This window comes from Perognathus longimembris, chromosome 5 (assembly GCF_023159225.1).
Source record: "Perognathus longimembris pacificus isolate PPM17 chromosome 5, ASM2315922v1, whole genome shotgun sequence".
Taxonomy (NCBI): Eukaryota; Metazoa; Chordata; class Mammalia; order Rodentia; family Heteromyidae; genus Perognathus; species Perognathus longimembris.
In genome coordinates, this window is record NC_063165.1 from 37,470,274 (window position 1) to 37,488,934 (window position 18,661).

At 36.9% G+C, this 18,661-nt stretch overlaps 1 pseudogene; it reads right to left on the reverse strand.

The window, feature by feature from the left end:
- LOC125351067 overlaps positions 1–18,661 on the reverse strand; it is a 90,056-nt pseudogene that overhangs the window by 44,059 nt on the left and 27,336 nt on the right.

Genomic DNA, 18,661 nt, shown 5'->3' on the forward strand with positions numbered 1-18,661 from the left:
AAATAAGAAAGAAAAAAGATGGCAAAAAAATAAAGTTGGTGTTATTGCTTCCAACAGAATTCTAAATTCTTAAATACTTAATTTTAACAATCCTACCATATTTATCTGAACATGCTTTAATCTTAGAATTGGAAGCAATCAGAAAATGACTACTGGCATCAAATATTTAGGTTTAGCTTCTAATGTACCTGAATATTTTAAGGCATTATCAACACAGAGAAGAATTTTCTTTCACATTGGAAAGGACGGAGGAGGTGTACATTCATAAGTATATCTACTAGTTAATGTCTTCTGATCTTGGATTTAGTCTCCAAATGTGAAGGGAACGAGGTATTCCAAACCAATTTTTCATATTCAATTGAGTATTTATTTTATACACAAAAATCCTAATATCCTTGGTGTATTTTGTATTTCTTTCTTTTTTCTTTTTTTCTTTTTGCCAGTCCTGGGGCTTGGACTCAGGGTCTGAGCACTGTCCCTGGCTTCTTTTTGCTCAAGGCTAGCACTCTAACATTTGAGCCACAGCACCCCTTCCAGCTTTTTCTGTTTATGTGGTGCAGAGGAATTGAACCCAGGGTTCATGCATGCAAGGCAAGCATTGTACCGCTAAGCCATATTCCCAGCCTTAGATTTGTATTTGTAATTCATGGTGTATTTGTGCTTTTAGTGTTGCATGTTCTAAGTCCCAAAAATTGTCTTTTAAGAGCTTTTTATCTCTTTCTTTTCACCATCTTTTTGTCTTTCCTGTAAATCTCAGAGACGAGACTGGAGAAAAAGATGATTGAATACCAAGTATATACATAGCTTCTATTTTTCTACCTGTGTTCATTTCCTATTCTGAGGATTCTAAGCACATCTTTTGTTTCGAAGCAGTTTTTTTTTTAGAGTTATCTTTTTAGAGTAATTTTTCTTAAGATACCTCCTATTCAACTCAGAATTCTTGCTTTATATTTTCCTTTTGAGGCATACTATATTTCCTTACCCTGCCCCTAATTATGTCAAGTCTCTGTGGCTCTTACATCGCTGTTTTTTCTTTAGGCTGACTTGGTAGACTTCATATTTCATGTTTCTCTTTTGGAATTTTATAGGCAGCCCCCAGTTGATTCATTCTTGCCAATTCTTGTAATCTTTTCCTATACGATTCTGCTTCTGTCTCTACTCACGTAAACAGTCTCAAGATAACCTTGTTACTTCCTGTGCTGTTGGAACCAAGTGGTATATTTTACTTTTTTTTGTGTGTGTGTGTGTGTCAGTCATGAGGCTGAAATCAGGGCCTGGGCATTGTGCCTGAGCTTCTTTGCTCAAGACTAGCACTCTACCACTTTGAGCCACAGCTGTACTTCTGGTTTTTGAGTGGCTAACTGGAGGTAAGAGTCTCACAGGGACTTCTCTGCCCAGGCTATCTTAAAAGCATGATTGTCAGATCTCAGCTTCCTGAATGGCTAGGATTACAGGTGTGATCCACCGTGCCTGGCTTTCCTCCATACTTTTATGAGCTTCTTAGCTTAATGCTTTTACTATGTTTTTTTTCTTTTATCCGAGCAACTGTCGTTTCTGAGCACATTTTATAAGCTCAGTAGTCTGTGCACTGCTTGTACATTATAAAAGGTAAAGCTAGTTTAAGCCACACAACTGAGTTGAGGTTCTGGATTGGTTTTTTTTTTTTTTTTCAGAGGAAAGTTGAAAAGTGTTACAGGCTTGGGAAACAGGACAAGTAAGAATCTGAGACTGGATTTCTAGGTTGTTATTTACATTCCCTAACACAAGACTCTGTACTTACTAACTATATGCGCCTAATTTTTCTCACTGGAAAGTGCATTTTAAGAACATTATGAATATTTCATAATCTGAACATTTTTATGGAACATATATGAGATTGGAAGGAGAGTACCTCTTCTTATTTTCTGTTTTGCTGTATGAGAATGGTTAATTATTTAAATGACAGCAGCTCTGAAATAGTAACTACCAGAATAACTAGCAACTTATAAATATTTAACTATCCAGGGTTCAATTTTGACATCTCTTCCAACCCCCCACCCCTGCCCCTCTGCTAATTTTACTTTATTTGAGGTTGTGGATAAACATTGCTTCATTTCTGACAATTGAAGTCAATCTGTTCTGTTCAAAGCAAATAAAAACCTTTTTTCAGTTAGTTTTTTCCTTGTCAAAGTTCAAGTTTCGATTATGTTTAGTTTTTCCTTGCCTCAAGGGACTTTTCTAAGGAGTGGCTGTGACTTTAGGGTACTATCTTTGCTGAGTTTTACCTTATGGAGTCCTCACCAAAGAGTTTATGCAACAGAATCCTGAAGTCAAAAGAAGAGAAGGAAAATAATTCACTTAATAGAAATATTTCTTTCTGATGCTGCTGGGTTTTCCCAGAAAAACAGCACAGACTAATGGGAAATAAAGAAGAAAAAAAAAAAAGAGAAATCAGTAAACGCCATTGTTTTCCTCAGAAAAGTCAAAGATTATTTTATCTGTATTCCTACCCTATGATTTTCCTGCTTGTTTAGGTAACTTTTTTTTCTTTTTTTGTATCAACTGCTTGATTTGACCTTGATTTAACAGATTGGCCTCAGGGGCTGCATGGTTTGTGTTCTTAAACTTAATCTCATCTGACTGCATTCCTTTCTTTCACTTAAATTTGCCTGTGTAGTTCCAACCATCATCTAGCATGGTAATGGGCTTTAGTGATATCTCTTTTGTGCTTTTCTAGCTCTATATTAGTACTAGTTCTTTTTATAAACTTTATACTTTGTTTCCTTGCATCTGAAAATCTTTTTTCATCTTTCTCTTCTATTTGGCGTGTTTATAAGTATTGTATATGTATATATAGCAAATTGTGTATGTATATGTAGCAAAACAAATACATTCTATGTATAAGTGCTATACATATGTATATATAGCAAAACAAATATACATATACACATATATGCATACATATGTAAAAATTGAATTATTATTTTCCCTTAATATAAGGAAAGGCTTTCTTTCTTGCAATTCTTTCAATTGCTTCATTAGAGCTTAGATTTTATTTTACTTTTTTGGTAATTCACTTGCTACCCCTGTACCACACCACTTTTTAGACTATCGTAAATATTGGATACTTAATACTTATTTTGCTCAGTGATCAAATAGTCATATCATCCTGATATAGGATGTACATGGTGGGCTGCTGTATTTGAGTCCCATAACTTGTTACTAACACTGCCATCAGTCACCTAAGACCATGAAATTCTCAGGGCTGGGTTTTTGTTACTGTTGTTATTGTTAGGTATCTAGTGCTCATTTTCTTAGCCTGAATTATCAGCTAGAGACAGACATGAAGTAATGTGCAGTTTCTGATAGATAATTGAACTGAATTATTTTCATTTTACTTAATTGTTTGTCTTTAAGTAGTTGCACAAAGGAATTGCCATTTAACAAAGCAGTTTATGCACACAAATATATCTTGATCCATGTTAGTCCTTTCAACATTCTCAGCTATTCCTTCCCTACCTACTCCTTCCCTCATTTTCTTAATTTTGTAATGTATACATTGAATTCTTGACTTCATTGTACCCCTCCTCTCCTCTTCATTTGTTTACCCCTCTCCTCTTGACCCAATTCCACCCTTTTCAAGAACCCATTTCCAGGTGTTGATTCTGTTGAACCTTGACTTTGTCTTTCTAAGTAATTACACTATTTGAGTTCTTCCTTGAATCTATCATAGTTCAGTTAATGCATCTCTATACACTTGCATACCACCAGCATCTTTATGTATAAGTTGATAAGCTAAATCTACTTTCCATTTATAAAGAACTGTATGCATCCATTGTCTCTCTGGACCTGACATTTCACTTTGTGTAACTGTTGGTGGGAATGTAAACTTGTTCAATAACTCTGGAAAGCAGTACAGAAGTTTCTCAAAAAAATTAAACATATAACCAATCTATGATTCAACAATTCCACTCCTGAGCATTTATCCAAAAAATTACAGTAAAGCCACCAGCACAACTATGTTTGTTGTAACCATATTCACCAAGGTATGGAATCATCCCAGATGTCCCTCAATGGATGAATGGATCAAGAAATGTGTATGTATGTATGTACATGCACACACAAACACACATGAAATTTTACTCATCCACTAGAAAATTTACTCAGTCATTAAAAAGAATGATATTGTACCATTTGTAAAGAAATGGTGAAGAGGTGGATTGAATTCTTTTGAGTATGCTAAATATCATGTTCTTGTATTTAACAAATTAGTTGAATTGTACAGCTATTTTCTGAGATGACTAGGCCAGGATTTTACAAATGATTTCCTCCGGTTCAAGGTAGAATTGTGTAAGCTGTTTCTGTTGGAGAGTCAAGTTTTGTTCATGTTCGTATTTCTTTTCTGCTACACCCAAGTCAAGGAAAAAAGGAAGAAAAATGAGGTTTTCTTTTCAACCTTATGTATTGTATTAGTTTCCTAAGGCTCCCACAAATGTGGTGGCTTAACACAACAAAAACATTTCTCTCAGAGTTCTGAAGTCTCAGTCTGAAATCCATGTCAAGCAGGGATATACTCATTCCAAAGATACTCAGAATTAATCTCTGCCTGTACCAGATTCTGGTGTTTCCTGGTGTTTCTTGGTTGTGGAAATGTAATTCCAATAACAGTCCCCATTTTCTCATGACTTTCTTTCCAGTCCCTTGTTAGCCTTAGCACAGATTAATCCTATATGACCTCATTTCAATCCATACCTTCATTACATTTTCAAAGACCTGACTTTCAAATATCATGAATGGAGGTTTAGGAGGCCTTGAATTATTGTAGACATTAGTCAACCAATGGCAGATGTGTTATGAAGAACTTTCAAGACTGTCAAAATCAATGACTACCGTGTTTGTGAGTTGGTTACAACCTTGTGCTAAAAGTCCTGTTTGGAAGATCTCTATTCTGTAGATTTGGCACATTGCTCTTTCAGCCTATATAAAGGTTCAATACCTTTTTCTGTTGCTTGGATAGGAAATACGAGGCAAGCTAGGATAGGAAATATAGTACCATCCTTGCTTACTTTTTTCTTAATCCTTTCCCAGATATGTAAGCAATCACATTAGCTAAATATTACTTTAATCAATCAATCAATTAATTGAAGTGCTGGAGAGCAAACCTAAGACTTTACACTACACAATTGAGTTACATTTTTAAACCTTGTCAAGTATTCTTGATTACCCCAATAATGTGTCATATTTGCTGCACAATTGGGATTCATGGCTGATTTTGATTATCTGATATTTATTATTTTATTATTATTTTGATACCTGATATTTGATTTTGATTATGATTGATTTAAAAGGAACTGTTTCTACTATTTCCTCATTTTCGAGATTATATGCTTTTTTGGTTATATATTTTTCATATTGAAAGACTTTTACTCATTTAATGAGGTTTAAAGGTATTTAGTAAATCATCTTTTTTCTGCATATGTTCAGAGGAGCAGTCTTCAACTTAATCTGTTTAATATGTTTTTAGCCTATGTTGTCCTTAGCAGAAACTGAAGCAACATTTAAAATATAGATATTTTATATGAGAGGTGAAAACCCAGGGACGTAAGAAAAGGGGGAAATAGAAAGAAGGCCAGGGAAAATGGGTTGCTTTGTGAAGGGATGGATTACCATGCTGGCTAATATCTCATGAGTAGTCACAGAAATTCGAAAATTCCCTTGGTCGCTGTGTTGACTAAGCATGAAGGACATTTCAGTGGGCTATACAGAGAACAATGTCTCAGAATGGTCCAGAGGAGGGAGGAGAAAAGCAGAAAGAAGAGAGAATTTACCTATGAAATCTACTGTTTCCGGTTAATTGAAATTAATCACAAAGGAGGCAACTGTCCATATATCGAAGTCTTATCAACTCTCTTTGCTGACAGTCTAGGGTGCCATGACCTTGCATAATAATATCTCATTCAACTCCAGTGACTGGTTTCTCAGTATGCTGTGGTGGCCAAAGAGAAAGCCCTGACACTCTTGGGGGAAAGTAACTACTTTTTGACTGTGCAGTTTTTGAACAAAATGGATTAGTAGAGGCACAGGCGATCTGGGTCTAATACACGGTTAGTCACTTTTAACAATCTAATATTAACTTCTTTAGATTACTAGAAAAACCCTGTTGGCTACTGTGTGCAGCCATGAAAACTCAGATCTGCTGCAAAGAATATAAGTGGTTGGAAATCCCATATACTACCTTTTGGATTCATTACTGCCCTTCTGACCTGGGCATGACTGATCTCAGTTGAAGGCCCATGGATTGTTCATTTAGTTAATGACTGAGGACAGTGGTGATGCTACTGAGGTCGTCATGCCTGACAGATATGTAACTCATCTACAGAATACCCTTAGGATAAGAGCTCCTCAATGATTCTGCCAAAACTCATGATAGTCTAAGAGTCATGTCACTCCATTTCTTTCCTTCTTCCTCCCACACCCCTGCCTTAACAACATAATTGGAAAGATTTTTGTCTTTATAGGAATTTCCTTTGTTCAACATCTGTGGCACATTTTATCTCATCTTGGTGTCAGCCTTTTGGAGATCATGAGTAACACAATGATGGTGTAATATCTACTTTGTTTATTTATTTTTTTGCCAGTCCAGGGGCTTGGACTCAAGGCCTGAGCACTGTCCCTGGCTTCTTTTTGCTCAAGGCTAGCACTCTGCCACTTGAGCCACAACGCCACTTCTGGCCGTTTTCTGTATATGTGGTGCTGGGGAATTGAACCCAGGTCTTCATGTATGTGAGGCAAGCACTCTTGCCACTAAGCCACATTCCCAGCCCTAATATCTACTTTAACATTGTTAGATTTGGTTTAAAACATTTTGTCTAGAATACTACATCAATTTTTGGAATGTAAAGCTTTCTGCTGTTCTACTAAATTCAGCTTTTAATTTTTATCCCCGTGGGGTGCCACATAGTGATGCACATGTAGCTTTGGTTCATTGAACAGCTAAATGCTGGGTGCTTGTCAGCCACCTACCAATCCCCAAATTTCTTTTAAATGACTTCTCTTAAGACATTCACTTGTTCCATGTGTTGCATTTTGAAATTTCGGTTCTGAGCTATTGAAACATTATTCCTTTGGAGACAACTTTAAAGTTACAGAAAAATGGAAGGATATGGTTAAATTTCTTATTTTTTTTCCAGCTCCTTCTATATTAACATCATCTAATATTCATGTTCCATATGTAAAAACTTAAAGTCAAGGTTACACAACTTAATTACACTACAGATTTTATTTGAACTTCAAAGAGTTTTGACTAATTTTTTTTTTTTTTTGGCCAGTCCTGGGGCTTGGACTCAGGGCCTGAGCACTGTCCCTGGCTTCTTTTTTGCCCAAGGCTAGCACTCTGCCACTTGAACCACAGTGCCACTTATGGCCGTTTTCTGTATATGTGGTGCTGGGAAATTGAACCCAGGGCCTCATGTACACGAGGCAAGCACTCTTGCCACTAGGCCATATCCCCAGCCCTAACTTTTTTTTTTTTTTTGGCCAGTCCTGGGCCTTGGACTCAGGGCCTGAGCACTGTCTCTGGCTTCTTTTTGCTCAAGGCTAGCACTCGGCCACTTGAGCCACAGCACAGCTTCTGGCCTTTTCTATGTATGTGGGAATGAAGAATCGAACCCAGGGCTTCATGTATGGGAGGCAAGCACTCTTGCCACTAGGCCATATTCCCAGCCCCTACTAATTTTTATTTTATCATCCAGTATTCAATCCTGACTACTGTAAAACACCCAATTATTTATTTTCCAAATGAAACTCAGTCCTAGGGGTGTGTGTGTGTGTGTGTGTGTGTGAAAGAGTGAGAGAGAGAGAAAGAAGGAGGAAGGAGGAGGAGGAGGAGGAGGAGGAGGAGGAGGAGGAGGAGGAGGAGGAGGAGGAGGAGGAGGAGGAGGAGGAGGAGGAGGGAGAAAAACAGAGATATCTTGGCAACTTAAAGGTGTAATGGTCAGGTAGATGTGTTTTATGTTTTTCCTCATGATTAGAATGGGGGTGCTATGTTAGAACACAAATGTTAATGTGGTACCCTTCTTATCCTGTGTATATAAGATATTGGTTAGCAACATGACTTCTCAAGAGTAAAGTCACACTAGATTATATGGTAATATCTTTCACAGTTTCCCCTAGGAAGTGGCAGTAACCCCCCTTCCTAAACCTATATTCACAGGGAAGAAAGTAAACTCCACCTTGATAAAATGGGTCGGTGTGTGTATTTCCAAAGAAAAATACCGTATCTATTATAGGTATATAATCATGTGATGTATTAATGTATTAATATATCTTTATACATTTATAATACTATATTGATATGATATATAACTTTTTTCTTGGGAATTACTTTGCAAAAGTTATTTTTTCAATCATTAATTCTTGCATGTATACATAGATTTTTAAAAAAATTCTTTGGTTTAGAACCTAACATTATAACTTATTTTGTTGCTGACAATTTCCATCTTTGGCTATTAGAGTATCTTTGGAGTTGATACATGTGTCCTTTTGACATTATCTCCAATTTGTAAAAACTTAGCACTTGTTTACTTTCCCCTCTCTATTAATGCATGTTTACAGACCTACATTTACTGGACAAGAGAAACTGTTTTTCCTAGAAAAATGCTAGCTAAATAGATGAGATATTTTAACTCTTGTTTTGATATTTATTTATGCTAAAAACAAATATTACATGGATTTAAAAAAACACTGATATATTTTACAATTTTCCTTCAGGCTAAAAAATACCTGAAAAATACAAAATTCATCAAAAACATCTTGTTAATACCTTGTGTTATTTTCATCAATCTTATTCTATTGAAGTTAATGACATATTGTTCTCCTCTTGTTGGAAAAAAAATCATCTGGCTTAATTGTTAATTTTTCTGAAACTTCTTGGCAAGCCAGAATAATTCATTTGGAGTATCAAGAGAAAAAATTTTTATAGTATAATGATCTGAATTCTGATTCTCAAAAGTTGTTAATCACTGCAAATAAACTGCATCCCACAGTCATATTGGCAATGAGAATGAATTTCTTTGTTTGTTATCTTATGGACTTGATTCCTCATTTCAGCAGATATAGAAATGGATGTCCTTCTGGTGTATCTAAAGACTGAGTTGAAAGCTGGAGAGACTACTTGAAATGTGGGTTTGGGGAGTATGTAAGTATCACATTTGCTTTTATGTCATTGACTCAAGTATATAAATTCCTTGAGAATAGAAACTTTCCATGTAACATTTAAGAGGAATATTCAACCATTATCTTAAGCACACATGAAGTTGTGACAATTGCATACTATTATTCCTACATGAAATACTGCTTTGCTTATGCTTATGCTTTTACCATTTACCAAAATGTCTTCTAGAGAGTTATGTTACAGACTTTGCAGTTTTTTGTTGAGGCTTCCCTCTGTCCTCACCCCCAGTGTTGGGCACTGAACTCAGGGCCCCATGCATGGTAGGCAAACTTTCTACCACTTGGGTTTCACTCACAGTCCCCTCTTTTTTAGTTTTTTAATATATATATATATATGTATATATATATATACATATATATATATATATATACACTATCTTAGTAATTTTCATTGGGCTGACCAAACGCCCAACTCTCTGTTCTCCTGTCTCCTAAGTAGCTGGGATTATAGGTGTGTACTACCCAGGTCCTGCTTATAAAGGTTGTTTTAAAGAAATACAGAATCCAGAATTCAATTGTTTATCTCTTTACTTTGCCAGGTGGAACTAGGGTGGGTGTCTACACACTGTGTTTATGTATCTGGAAAATTATTCCACTCATGGCAATCCTGTAGGTAGCTGTTTATTTCCCCCCCCCCCAGCTGTGTGATTTGCAAGTTGTAGAAAATAACACCTGGGAGGTTTGTCTTTTTCTGTTTCTTAATAAGCCTGTAATCACTTTGTAAAGTCCCTTGGGATGATTTTGTCTGAACTGTCTCTTGAGAACTCCCGAGTGTTGGTGATAAACAACAAATAATAGCTAAAGACACATGTAAATGCACCAACTAAACTTGGACCTGTAATTAATGCTCAGTTATGTTATTTAGTACCTGGTGAATGCTTCAAGTAATGACTAACATTTATGCTCAGTTATGTTATTTAGTACCTGGTGAATGCTTCAAGTAATGACTAACATTTTGAAAATATTACTATAAAGCATTAAGTATTATTTATCCAGATTTTCAAATATTAATTTATTTTTACTGTAAAGGTGATACATAGAGGGATTACAATTACATGAATCAGGTAATGAGTACATTTCCATTCATACAGTGTCTTCTGTTCCTTCATTCTCTTCCAGTCTCTCCCTCCCATCTTTACTCATGAGTTAGAAAAACAATGGACATTCAGGTGATGAGAACATCCTGTCCAGTTAGCCACGGCCAAAATTATGAATAAAATACAATGCACTTATTCGTGCTGCCTTTAAAATACTCCTATTTTTTCTTATTCCTTTGCCTAGTTCTAATTTCAGGCTGGGAATGGGCATCAGGAAGAATATAGCTTGCATGATTGGTCTTTTGCATAGTTTGAGAACCAGGAACTGAGCCAGAGAAACAACACATGGTATCTATAAATTTGATTGCATTAACTGGGATGTGGCATAAAGTTGATTACTTCTATTTTAATCTGAAGACATATATAGGTTTCCCAACTAGTTAATTCCATATGACAGCAGGGAAGATGTGGAACACATAGCTGTTTGAATAAGCATCTAGCTCACTTAGAAGGAACAGACTGAGCAGATTCAACACAATGGTTGTGTCCATACCTGCCTATTGGCTTTTATTTTTTCTTGCTGTCCCGCATAGCACAAGAATCGACATTTTCCAGGCTCTCTTTCATTTCTGGTTTCCACATAGGTTTGGCCATTAAGAGGCACAGGAAGAAATCTGGATCTAGAGGAGAAAAGAGAAAGCAAGTCCTTTCCCAATGTTTATTAGCTTAGGGGTTATCACAAAGGCAGCCTTGTTACCACTGTCTTTTCCCATTGTCCCTCTAGTCCTATGGACTATGGAAGCTTCCTGTTAGAACAAATTACTGATTGCCTCATTCATCTACTTGGCTATCAGCCATTGCCCCATATAGCTAATTTTCTCTAATTAATCTGAAAAGTTGCATTGCATTTCTGATTGTAATTAATTGCTTCTTTATCAAAAACCTATGATTTTTTTTCAGTTTTTTTTGGCCCACCTCTGTAGACTATTAGCTATGCCAATGGACAGGTGTCAGTATAAGCAGAATCCCATTTGATAGCTTGCCCAGATCGCCTTTCCTGGCAGGATTATCGAAACCCCAGTTGCTGTCAGTGTTGGCTGGCTCATGTCATGATTTTCTCTTCTCCAGAAACCTGTCTTCACCCTTAAATGTCTGTGAAGCTATGCTATCCCACCTTGAGGTAGTCCATGGCCCACATGACTAATTTAAAGACAAAACTCCCCTTAACTATAATAATGAATGAGTATGGGGTATCACTCAGGCTCCATTGCTTCCTTTGCAATGAGACATTTCTGCCCAGCTCAGAGATAGGGTTATATTGTAATCTACAATTCTAGCTCTGCTTCTAGGGAACCTGAACTAAGAATGTTTTTATAGAGGTAGTAGAGGGATCCTTTTACTCTGGTTAGATGGGTAAGTGAAGGTGGTGAGCCTCAATTCCCAATTGCTAAGGCTGGTGGTAGCGAGAATAAAAGCAGGAATAGCTGAACATTCATGAAGAATGAACTGTTGATTTTTTTTTTATATTGGAGTTTAAAGTCAGGGCATTTTATTTGGTAGGTACTCGAGCCATGCCCTGGAACCTTCTTACATTATGCTATTGTTCAGATAGGGTGTCGGGTTTTTGCCAAGGCTACCCTTGGAGTATGATCATTCTACTTGTGCATCTCAAGTAGCTGCAGTTACAGGTGTGCACCAAAATGGTCCCTTTTAGAAGATTTTAAATTTTAAAGATGAGGAGAAATAGAACCTTCCAAAAATCAATAAGGTCTGGGAAAGCTAAATCTTATGGCAAAATAAAAGTGATATTTTGCTATTAACAGTTGGGTATGGAACTCCAAGAATTTTCAGTAGTACAAATACTTAGGCAGTGATTAGAAATCCAAGTATCATATAGAGTTATAATATATAGATGTCCCTTTTTTTTTAAAAAAAAAAAAGGTTAGTGAGGGTACTTTTATGGTACTGTGAATAGGGTTGTGGCTTAGTGTAAATCTACCCACTGAAGGAGGTCAACACAGAGATGCACTGTTAACTAGGTCACCACCAAATGGTGACTGTGCTTAATTCTGTGGGGTTTTTAGAGGAATATTAGAAAATGTGTTTGAGAGTCATTCAACAGAGGGGAAAGGCGTCAATGATCCATCCTGTGAATTTTCACTATGGATTGTTTGTGGGTTGTTTGTGATAATATGCTGGGGAGATTGCTGGTAGAATTCTTATGGCTCTAACCCATTGCTTCTAAGTGCTTTGTGCAGTTGTAAAGCAAGATATTTCAGGTTGTATCAGTAGAGTTGGCTGGAGCCATTGCAGAATAGATTATGAGGTGGTGAAGAAGATTGAGTCATGTATGACAGATGTCCATATAGGACACAAAGAGGCAGCATTCACAGATGTGGTTTGAACACTGGTGTGTCTCCTTCACTGTATACAAACAGCAAGGCATAGTTACAGGATAGTAAAAAAAAAAAAGTTTGATTTGGAGTCAGATCTGATTAGGCCACAGAAAAAATGTATTTCTGTGGCCTTGGGCGAGTTAGTCCTAATTCACTGAGATGGAAATTGTTTTTGTTTTGTCTTTTTGCCAGTTCTGGGGCTTGAACTCAGGGCCTGAGCACTGTCCCTGGCTTCTTTTTGCTCAAGGCTAGCACTCTACCTCTTGAACCATAGCACCACTTCTGGCTTTTTTCTATATATGTGGTGCTGAGGAATTAAACCCAAGCTTCATGCATATAAGGTGAGCACTTTACCACAAGGCCATATTCCCAGCCCTGAGATGGAAAGTGAATGTGTTTAGAAAGTTTGGGATGATTTCTCTTCTAATACCAACTAAATTCTCTTTATTTTGAACAACTCCCTTATTTCTGAGAGACTAGGGTAACTTTACAGGGGAGGAATTACCTTCATTTTTGATGTCCATTGCTCGTACAGAAGTCTAGTATACACTGTGAGGCAATATAGTGTACATAACTGTAAACATTTTCAAATTAACTTTCAATAATTGAACCAAAGGCTTTCATTTCAACATATCAGTTTATGAGTACAATGCATCTTAATCAATGTCACCCCTTCCATCATTCCTTTGGCTGGACTTGGGTGGACTTTGTTTCTAACACATTAGCCGGTTCACAGTAAAACTCTGGTACTGGAGCTTTGAATATGGCCTAGTGATAGAGTGCTTAAGTCATATACATGAAGCCCTGGGTTCAATTCCTCAGCACCACATATATAGAAAAAGTCAGAAGTGGTGTTGTGGCTCAAGAGGTAGAGTGCTAGCCTGAAGCAAAAAGAAGCTAGGGACAGGGCTCAGGCCCTGAGTTCAAGCTCCAGGACTGACAAAAACAAAAAACAATAAACAAAACAAACTTTGGTACTGACAACTTGCCTTTGAAAATTTTTGAAACAACGAAAGAGGTTAAGGGAGAAAAGAAGTAAGGCAGTTAGGAGAATATCCATATAACTGAATTCTTTATTCTTGCAGCACTAATTTGTTACCTAGAGCAAAGCAAATCCATGTTCATATGTAATCCCTTAAGAAAAAAATGACATTTATTCTGCATCCTTAGGCTAGCTTTTTGTCCTGGAGTCGTTTCCCTTTCAAATCTGCTTAACATTCATTGCTTCCCAGTTTTCAAATGAACAAGAATATTGTTGAGGATCCTATGGTTTGGATGGTTTGTCTCCTAAAGATTCATATACTGGATGTTTGATCTCCACTGTAACAGGATTGAACAGTAATGGGACTGTTAAGAGGCCCAACAGGTTACTGGGTTTTGAACTCCTGATGAAGGGATTGATGCTAATCTCGTGGAATTGGTTAAGTCCTGCGAAACTGGATTAGCTTCCATGATAGCAAGTTGTTATGAAAAAGCGAGCTGTCTTCTCTTACCTCCTCTCTTGCCACGTGATGTTGTCAGTAATTTTTTATTGCTGCTCTTAAACATGTGTGTGCCATGTGTCACCATATACCACCTTGTGACACAACCAGAAGGGCCTTATCAGAAGCCACACTGGTGCAACTTCCAAATGTATTTTCAGCATCCAGAAATGGGAGCTAAAGCTACCCTCAGGATTTTTATACAGCAACACAAAGCATGAATTTTCTCTGGTTCCCAGTGCCTTCAAATAGGATCTGGTTATACCTGCAGTTCCTATATCCATATCTTCTGCATGGAGAGTAAGAAGAGGGTGGTAGGATGTGAAGTGATTTGCATACTTCTAATAGACATAGTCATTCTACTTTATCAGATGGTTGTGAAGACTTAGAGGGTTATTCATATCCACCACCACCCTGAATCTCCATTTTGTATAGGTGAGGAGGATCTTACTGATTAGTGATAGTTACATAGTAAATTCTGAAGCTGGAAGTCAATATCAGGCTTAATGCCAAGACCCCTACTCTCCCCTGATTTCTGCTAAGACACCCACTGGTTTATTCAACGAGGCCCAGGTGTCTCCACTACAAAAGAAGACTGCCTCTCTGCCTAGGGATGATTTTCCCCTGCTCATCTGAGTATAAAAGTCTCTATGCCTACCAAGCAAAATGCCAGGCTCTATGCCAGCATTTCTTTTCAGCTCCTCAGAAGAGCAAGTGCCTTTATTTTCTCACATGTTGAAAATGTGCTTTTGTGCTCCTATTAAGTCTTTTATCAGAGGCTTTTGCCCTCTGGGATTAAACAAAATTCAGGGTAGCACATTATATGTGTGGCAATGGTACATCCCCTGCCCTTAGCAGCACTTTGAGTTCAGGAGTCCTGGGTGTTTTATGAAAGTATTCTACATACAGATTGAATGTGCCTTGTGATTCTAGAGTCAAGGTTGTTGGCAATTGGAGAAGTTGGACAGGTGACAGAGGTGGATCCCTGTAGCTCTGGTAGCTTAAGTGTCTGGCAACTTAACCATACCAGGGTTCAGGTCCCTTTCTTCCTCAGAACTGTTAACTCCTCTCCCTTGCCACTTGACTCTTCTGCAGTTTATCTCTCCACTAGTGAGTGTCCCTTCCAAGGTTGCAGGTGTAAAGAAAGGTGATTGTCCTTCACTGCTGCTTATTTTCTAGCTGGTCCTTGGCAAGTACTTCACCTTACACTTTAGTTTATTGATTGAATCCTTGAAAGGATGAAGCTGGCTAGGACACCAAGAGGCTTTCTGCTTGGAAGATTCTAACATGTTTGGGTAGGTGAGCCATTAGATTAATTAAGATGATTTGTCTTATGACAGGAACTTCCCTTTCTGGACTTTCTTCAGGATAATAGAGCTCTACCAAACACTACAAGTGGTATATCTTAGATGAGCAATTGATCTAACTAGCATTCATTAGCCTCTGAATGTTTTGTGTGAAAACCTCTTTAATACAAACTAACACAGAAGTTGAAGATTAATTGCTATTAAGCCAATTTTAAATTTCATTAATCAAACTAGAGAGAGAGAGCAGATCTGTGTAAGTTTCTTGGAAAATAAGACTTGCTATATTTTCCAAAATCTTTGGAAGGAACCTTAGCTAGAAGCTAGATTTTCTTGGTATTTTGAAAGGGCATGTAATAAGCATACGTACATGTGTGGTTTTCTTAAGGTTGTTTGTTTTTGAACTACATTGCTATATGTGTGTTTTCCTTTCTCTTGATTTCAAATATCTATCTGTCCCTTAAAACTACTTCCATTCAGAAGAATGATCGATTTGTGTGGTTTGCATGTGGTTGATGTTTATTTGGGTAATCTGAGGTAGCAGAAAGGGAATATATTTAATCACCTAACCTTTACAGTAAGGAACATTTGAAATGCCAGCATTTTATTTCAGGAACAGGTGAGCTCTTGTATTATTGGGTTCTTATTTATTTATTTTCATCTTGCATCTTCTTGAAAAGCAGGTTGAAACAGCTGTGAGGAGCTTATAATAAAGGATAAAAATAAGAGGGAAAAAAGATGAAAGAGGAAACAGTAAATAGTCCAACCAGAAAAGTCAACATAATTGCTGTGATGGAATGTCAGCCTGTGTCAAGAGTTGTTGGAAATAGGACAACATTATTTAACTTATATAGTCTTTAATATTCAGAAAAAGTGAACAAGTTTCTCTGATTCAAACCTCAGGTCTTTCATAGAAAATATTATATGAGGGATGCTTGCTTAATCCATTCACAAATATTTCAGTACCCAGCATGTAGCTTGATCCTGTCATGTGCCTGCAGGCAGAACAGTGCAGATAAAAATGCCCTTCTCAAAAAGTTTACCATCTACCAGGTGTGACAAACATTAGATTTACAATATATAAGCAATTATGGTTCTCTTTTGTATCATTCATAAGAATAACAACCATTTTAAAGTTTTCTTAAATGTCTCTGGGTCAGAATATTTCTCTGAGGGCTAGCCGATAACAAGTATCAGCATTGTCAAGAGAGCAAAACAAAGCAAGCCTAGAGTAAAGCCACTAGCACAACTATGTCCACTGTAGCAATATTAGCCATAGCCAAGGTATAGAATCAACCCACATGTGTACCATGAAAATGTGATATATAAAAACAGGGAAATTTTACTCACCCATTAGAAAAAAATGATATTGTATCATTTTTAAAGAAACGGAAAGGCCTGGAAAAGATTACATTAAGTGAAGTAAGTCAGGCCCAAAGAGACAAGGGTTTCATGTTTTCCTTCATATGTGTAGGCTGGAATTAGCTTATAAACTTATCAGTAAATATATGAAGTAAAAGTAAATAAGTATTTCCTTAGAATGGCAAAGTCAAAGTTAAACAAAATCAACACCAGGAAATGAGTACTTGAAAGGGCTGGGATAGCCTCAAGGGGAGAAGTATAGACAAATGAAGAGAAGAGAGGGGAGAATGCAGTCAGGATTTCAATATATAGCCTACAAAGTTAAGAAAGTGAATAAAGAGTGTGTTGGAAGAAATGGGTGAGAACATTGAAAGAGGTGACACTAATTAATGTACATTGTATTTATAAACTGCTTTATTAAAAGGCACTCCTTTGTACAATAATTCCAGAGAGAGAGAGAGAGAGAGAGAGAGAGAGAGAGAGAGAGAGAGAGAGAGAGAGAGGAGAGAGAGAGAGAGAGAGAGAGAGAGAGAGAGAGATATTTATAGAAGCAGCTGCATGGCCTAGAGACCTTGGAAAGAGCCAGTAGGCCTAGGAACAGAGCCACAGAAAAAATGGCAAATGGGAGCAGTGACCACTAGGTCAGGCCAGTCATGCCCATGATGTGATTTGTATATGTAGATAGATTTTCTTTCTTGAGAAATTTTAACTTGTTCTTTTGAAATTATTAGTAGTCAAAATGCATAGTTGAAGTCCTATTTTGCTTATCAAATAAAATTTGGCAACCCTAAATCTGTTTCCTAGCTTTAAGTCTATTAACTACTTACTGACTATCTTGTAACTATGCCTTTTCTTTTTCTTTCCTTCTTTTCTTTTTGCCTCTGAAACCCCAAATATAGTATATGTATCAAATATGTGTCTCAAGAATATCCAGAAGTCTGGAGGCATGCACTAAGCCTCTCACATGACTTAGGAAAGGAAAACAAGCTGCACTGAGGTAGATTGCAAGAGGAACAGTCAACATAATTTACATCTTAGTTAAAAGTTTATTTAGACACAATACACACATGGGCAAAAAATAGTTATCAACATGAATAAAAATTAACTGCATGCATGACATAAGAACCTAGTTTCCAATTCTTGGTGTTCATTTAGATATGCTTCATTATATATTGTCCTATGCCCTAGTATAAAGCAAAATATGTATGATTCTTGTTGATTGATATATTTTGTATATATATGTATATATATATATATATATATATATATATATATATGCATGCTCCATTGTCCTGAGAAATCCAAAACCCTGGAAATCATTAGTTTGTTAAGACCTCAAATTTGGCCAGAGACACCCAAGGATAGTATATGTGTAGAGTTGAAGCATGATCTAGTGACAAAACTTCCTTCTGCAACTAGGTTAGGCTTTCTATGCACATAAAGCATAAAAATTACTCAGATTAAACAACATATGGCACACAGCTCATGGAGTGAGAGAAAACTGAATCCCTGTCCTGGCTCCTGTCATCACCATGTACCAAGTAAAGGGTAGAATCTTCCCGAGAAAAGGGAATCTTTTCCCCCCATTTGGAGGAAGAAATTGATTAACAGCAGAACACATCCCTCTAGTAGTCTAGTTTTTAAATAATTATTATAAAGATAATGAACAGGGGGTTACAGTCACATAAATAAGATAGTGGGTATATTTCTTTTTAAACACTGTTACCCCTTCCTCATTTTCTCCAGCCTACCCCTCCCTACCCCCCATCCCCAAGTTGTATAGTTCATTTCCAACATAGTGTCTAGTGAGTATCATTGTTACATTAGTTCATCCTTTGTCCTGCTGTTTCTGTGATTCCTTTTCCCTTCCA